Here is a 6,116-nt window from a genome sequence, read left to right as displayed (position 1 = left end):
CTGTGGGGCTGAAATAGTGCTCGGGCAGTGATCCCCATCAGTGACCTGGGCCATCCTTTGGGCTCTCTGGTGAAAACCCTCAGTCTCCCGTCCTCAGTCTATGCAGTGTTGTTGGTCTGGAGCTCATCTGAGAGCACTTTATTCAGGTCATTCAGTATCTGAAATTCAAGATCCAATGGTTAGATTGAAAATCAGGGCTCTTGGATCCTATTCCCAACTCTGCCACTGACTGGCTGTGTGACCTAAGACAAGTCAATTCTTCTTTCTCAGACATAGCTTCTCCCTCTTTCAAGTAGGGATAATAATGATCTACTCCTACCTAGCTCAACACACTCACTCTTCCCCAACACACACACTGTCTCTCCCCCCACACAAACAGTCTCTACCCCGCCACGCACACTGCAGTTGAAAAGCAGCTGGTAATCTATTAAGATGCCCATGGAACGATGGGATAGAGAAACGTGCATCATGTGATGCTGTACCAGCCCATGAGGAATTGCAAACCCTTCCCAAAACACCCTGAAGCCAGTTGCACAGTGGGATAGTTACCCACAGTGCACTGCTCTCTGTTGCCATCCAAGAACTGCTAGCATGGATGTGCTCTGCTGACACAAGGGGCATAGGGAGGACGTTCAATAGCTGTTTAGTTAAAACACTTTAACTAAAGCAGCAATGCCGGGGGGTTGGTGGCTCCTTTCTTTCCTCACCCTGGAGTAAACTCATCTTATTCTATTCTTGATGTTTCATGGAATAACAACAGACGACCGAAGAAAGATGTGGACAGGGTGGGTCTCAGGGGAGGGGCAGAGAGGTTCGAGCGGTGGGCAGAGCAGGTCTCGGAGGTGGGGGCAGTGGGCAGGGCAGGTCTCAGGGGAGGGGCAGAGAGGTGGGGGCAGTGGGCAGGGTGGGTCTCCAGGGAGGGGCACAGAGGTGAAAGTGGTGGGCAGGGCAGGTCTCAAGGGAGAGGCAGAGAGGTGTGGGTGGTGGGCAGGGTGGGTTGCAGCGACGGGTCAGAGAGGTGGCGGTGGCAGCTGGTGGGCAGACCGTGTGGTAGGGGGTGGAGAGGCACGAGCAGCAGGCAGGAAGGCCTTGGGGGAGGAGGGGAGCGAGCGAAAGGTGGCTCAGCCATCCTCAGCCAAAGAGGAAGAGCGGGGGTGGGAAGTGGCCAAACAGGAGCAAGGGGGGGAGCACAGGTGGGGCCTCAGAGAGAGGAGAAGGGTGGGGGGAGCAATGCCATGGTCTGGGCACCAATGGGCCCCCCACTTCTAGGGAGCTTCCAGCGCTCACACCCAGCCTCCCTAAATGCAAGAGCCATGGGCCACCTATTCTTTTCATCTTCACTAACCAAGCCCCTCCCCAAGCTATGTTGATGGGAGAGGCCCTCCTGTTGGCACAGCGCTATCTGCACCGGGGTTAGGCTGATATAACTGCATTGCTTAGGGAGGTAATTTTTTACACCCCTGAGTAATGTAGTTACACCGATCTAATTTTGTAGTGTAGACCTGTCCAAAGAACCTTGGGAGTAAAACTTCACCTGCTCCTCTGCTTTACTGAATCCAAACACCAGCAAAGCTTGTCAGGCCCAGATGGAGGTTGGCAGAGAGTCAGGTGTGTGCAGACATGATCCCTTCAGCAACTGTAGGCACCATGGCTTAGCTGGCTAAAACCACTGTTTTGTATACAGGAGATCCTGGGTTCAAGTTCCAGTGGTACCTTACTGAGTTGCTTTTGGGGCACCTGGTACCCCAAAAGACAAGATTCAGAGCTAGATGGACCTTCGGTCTAGCCTAGTGTGGTTTTTCTTATGGTTTAAATTACACTCACAGGCACTGATGATAGAGTTACTGAAAGTTTGGGAGTTAGGAGCTGATAGGTCAGTGGTCCAGTCCCCTCACAGACGACCCCGTCCCTCTGGGACAGGGGCAGGTCTGAGCTCTCACACCAGATGCTCATTGTGGCTGCCAGAATCTGTGGGCAGCTCGTTTAGTTTATGCCGAGGGTTGAGTCCTGTTTTGTGCACCGAGTCTGAGAATGAAAATCCTAAACCGCCCTTTGAAATAACAAAAGCAGCAGGACGTGTTTCTGTCCCTGCCCCAGAGCAGACAGACCAATGGAGAAATGCCATGAGTCCAGGGTAATACTCCTCTGCGGTTTTACCATTTCCACTTGCTAAACCCCCTCCCAACCTTCTGGGCTCCTGGAGCAGGGGACTGAGCCTGAGCCGAGACACGGACACTGCAACTTTACAGCCCAAGCCGCATGACCCTGATTAACGTGACACGGGCCAGTCGTGGGTGTTTCATTGCACTGGAGATGTAGCCTAATGTTATGTCTACACTGCGATTAACACACCCAGGGCACCTGTCGCAAAGCCCGGTCAGCTGACTCAGGGTTATGGGGCTTGGGCTGCAAGACTATAAAATTACAGTGCAGACAGATGGGCTTGAGCCCAGTCTCTGAGACCCCACGAGGGGTGAGGGTTTCCGAACCCAGGCTTCAGTGTAAACACAAATACTGCACCACAGTTTTTAGCCTCTCAGCTTTAGCTCCATGAGCCCACGTCAGATGGCCCAGGCCAGCCATGCTGCCATCTTTATCCCAGGAGAGATGGACTCTAAGGGTACGTCTCCATTGCAATGTCAGCCCAGGGGTGGCACGCTGTGCTCAAAGCTGGCCCTGGAAGCCCCATATTCACCACTCTCCTATAATGATGATACGGTTTGTACAAAGTCTGCCTGGTGAGGTGTCATTTCAAAAGTCTTGGTCTGTTGAACATTAATATTGTGTTGGATTGTGTGTGTAGCATTGGCTGGGAAGTTTTGCTCTGTGTGTGTGACTGAGATGAGGTTGGGAAATGCCCACCACCAGCCTTTCAGGTGTGACAATGGAGGAGCCAGACTCGCTGCTGGCCCATTAAAGGGATCCACACTCCCAAGGACTATCCCAGGAACCGTGTACAATGCAGACTTCTCCGAGATAGCACAGCGACAATGGACACTGCTTGGCTCACATCGTAGCAAAGGTACTTCCTAGCCAGTTGGAAGAAACTATGAAAGGGGGGTAGAGACATCATGAGTTAGCCTCTCTCCCCCACAACTCAACAGCTGGAAACACACCTGGATGACAAAACTGATTCAGAAATCAGAGGAGAATAATAATAGTACATTCAAACCAAAGTCCCCAAACAGACTAGTAGTGGTTTCTCAGCAGAAAATTTTCAGTTTGGGGAATTTGGTTTTCTGTCAGACTTTGCCAAGGGAAGCAGAGAGAAAATGGTTGAGTTGCCTCCTTCAGAACAGCTTGGCCTGGCCACTAGCTCTGGTTCACTGTTGTGGCCTTGCTCAGGTTGCGGGTATTTTAATTATTTGGGGATGTCCCAGGGTGTTTGGGGCAGATTATGAGGCTGTTCCCTTTTGAGATAAAAACTAAGAAATGCAGGACTAGAGAATTTTTTTTAGAAATCTGGGATTTAGATATTTTATTTGAAGAAAGGGGGGAGGGGCAGCTGAGATTCTGAGAAGGTTTTTGTTTGCAAGAAGCAACATTGTTTGATCTGTCATTGTACCAAGGGGGGAGATGGTTGTCTGTAAAGGAGAATGAAGACTAAATGCAGCCCATGAGGATGGGATTTGAACCCTGCGTGCAGAGCACAATGGATTAACAGTCCATCACCTTAACCACTCGGCCACCTCATCTGAGCTGCTAAGACAGGCACAGGGGGAGAAATCTAAGGCCAGCAGAGATAGGGACACTAAGGAGTTTCCCAATACTAAGCGTAAGCAGGGGCTGAATGAGCTCCCCCCTCACATCTAGTGAGGAGCTGGGGGAAGACTTCAGGAACAGGCCGTGTTTGCATAGACACCTCTACTCTGCCTAGCTATGCAGCATGATGGGGCCGCTTCCCCAAAATGACCAGTTTGGGATGGTGGTGGGTTGCAAATCACTTTAGGATTGAGTGCAATGAAATGTTATTCTCCTCCCTGTATGAGTGAAGGGCAGCGGAACGTACCTAGGCCGTCCTGACGGAGGGGTGGGTGGGGGAGGAATCGCTTTCATTGGACTGCAGAGAAGTGATTGAGGACGTCACCCTAACCCAGTGGTCCCCAAACATTTCACACTGCGCCCTCGTATCCATGGCTGTGGCCCCTCGGAAGCCGCGGTCGAGAACCGGGGCTGGGAGTGGGGCCATTGCTTGCTGGGGAGAGGGGTGCGGACAGGGGTAAGGGGGTCGAGGACGGGCTGGGAGCCAGGGGCCCAGGCTGAGGCTGGGGTTGGGGAAGAGCTGGGACAGAGTGGGGCTGAGTGGGGCTCCCTCCCTGCCCTCCATGGGGGCTGGCTCAGGCCCTGAGGTGCCCCCATCCATCTTCCTCTGTGTCCCCCTAGGAGTCACGCCCCACATTTTGGGGACCACTGACCCCTACTCGCTAAGCAGGGGCTAGTGATGCCAAAGCCCAGGGAAAGGGAGAACAAGTGCGGGGGCCCCAGCACTGGAACCATGCCCCCCCCACTTCTGCGTGTGGCTCTGCCCCCTTCCACACCTTCCACCCATGGCCCCACCCACTGTCACCTCTGTTCCCCCCTTCCCCCACTGGCCCCACCCTGTCACTCCTTTACCCCGGCCCCGCTGCGGCCCCGAGGCCAGAGAAGCTCTGTGCCCCTGCTGCAGCCCCCGGGCCGTAGCAGGGAGTGGGAGCTCCTCCAGCCCTGGGGCTGACATGGGGGAGACTTTCCCAGGGGGGCCCAATTTGGCCAGGGCCCCTAGTCATGGGCCCCACTGTCCCCTTGGCAACACAAGGTTTGGGGAGCCTGAGCCCCCCCGAGCCTCCATTACGAGCCGCCCAGGCTACCTCTGCTCAGTGGGTGGCCAGTCTCCCTGTGTCTCTGCTGTTCGTGCTGGGGCGCCTGGCTGGCCTTAGGGGTGGAGCCCCCAGCAGCCACCCAGGGCTCCAGGGGATCAAAGGGCACCGTGTGGCAGTGCAAAGGTGCTCACTGCTCTCCCCTGCCCCAATGCTCCTCCGTGGCCCCACAGAGGGTGGGGGGAGCGAGGAGCAACACTATGTGCTCCATGCGTCCTGGTCACTTTCCCCACCTGGGTTGGGCTGTGAGGGGAGCATCAGAAGCTGCTGCTCTCTGCCCTCCCCTGACGCAGCCCGGCTGAGGAAAGTGACCTGGATGCAGGGAGCTCGGATGATGTCCCTTCTCGCCCCCCTGCCCCTGCTAGGCAAGGCTGCTGTGTGGTGTCTCCATGGCTGCACTTTCAGTGATGCAGGTTTCTCTATCCCATTGTTTCAGGGGCATCCTACTAGATAAAATTGAACAAGAAATGCTTCCCAGTGGTTTTGAGGACTGGAATTGCTATTTTCAACAGCCATTGCCATTTTTTTCCTAGTTTTGTTTGTTTAAAAGGAAGACAGTGATATTGCACTGGCAAATTCCCCATAGAAACAAAGAATAATAAAGGCACCTCAACTTTTCCTCATTTATGGAGGACAGTCTGATAATATGCATCCAGATCTCCTCCAATCACACAAGCTGAAAATTGTTCCACTTTACTGCAGTTCTGTAACCATGCGGGAACCAGTCCTATCTCTGTTCTGTGCACATCCAAAATTCCTGCTGAATGACCCGCCCTGGGAGCAAGTTACCAGTGACCCAGGGCTGGGGCAGAAGGAGGGTGCAGGTGGGTGGGGGGAGCCCAGGGCTCGGGCAGCAGAGGGTGTGTGGGTGGGGGAGCACTGGTGGGTATGGGGGAGCCCTGAGCTGGGGCAGCATGGGGTGTGTGGAGGAGAGCCCAGGGCTGGGGTGGCAGGGGGGTGCAGGTGGGGGAGGCAGAGCCTAGGGCTGGGGCGGCAGGGTGGTACAGATGGGGGGGAGGCCCAGATCTGGGGCGGCAGGGGGTGTGGGTGTGGGTGGGGGTGGCAGAGCCCAGGGCTCGGGCAGCAAGGGTTATGGGGGGGAGCCCAGGGCTGGGGTGGGGGCAGCCAAATTTTTTTTCCTTGGGGTGGCAAAAAACCTAGAGCCGGCCCTGCCTCCACCCACCTTGAGGTAGGCAGGAGCGGATCATTATTATCCCTACTCAAAAGAGGGAGAAGCTAAGGCTGAGAAAGGAGAATTGA

At 54.8% G+C, this 6,116-nt stretch overlaps 1 non-coding gene across 1 annotated transcript; it reads right to left on the bottom strand.

Annotated features, from left to right (window-relative positions):
- Window positions 1-3,608: 3,608 nt before the first annotated feature.
- Window positions 3,609-3,695, bottom strand: TRNAN-GUU. The gene has a single exon. It is a non-coding gene; the product is annotated as a tRNA-Asn (tRNA).
- Between the last annotated feature and the right edge of the window lie 2,421 nt (window positions 3,696-6,116).

Source organism: Mauremys reevesii, linkage group 16 (genome assembly GCF_016161935.1).
Source record: "Mauremys reevesii isolate NIE-2019 linkage group 16, ASM1616193v1, whole genome shotgun sequence".
In the NCBI taxonomy this organism is placed as follows: Eukaryota; Metazoa; Chordata; order Testudines; family Geoemydidae; genus Mauremys; species Mauremys reevesii.
Note: the sequence above shows the minus strand (reverse complement) of the source record. Positions and strands in the feature narration are given on the sequence as shown.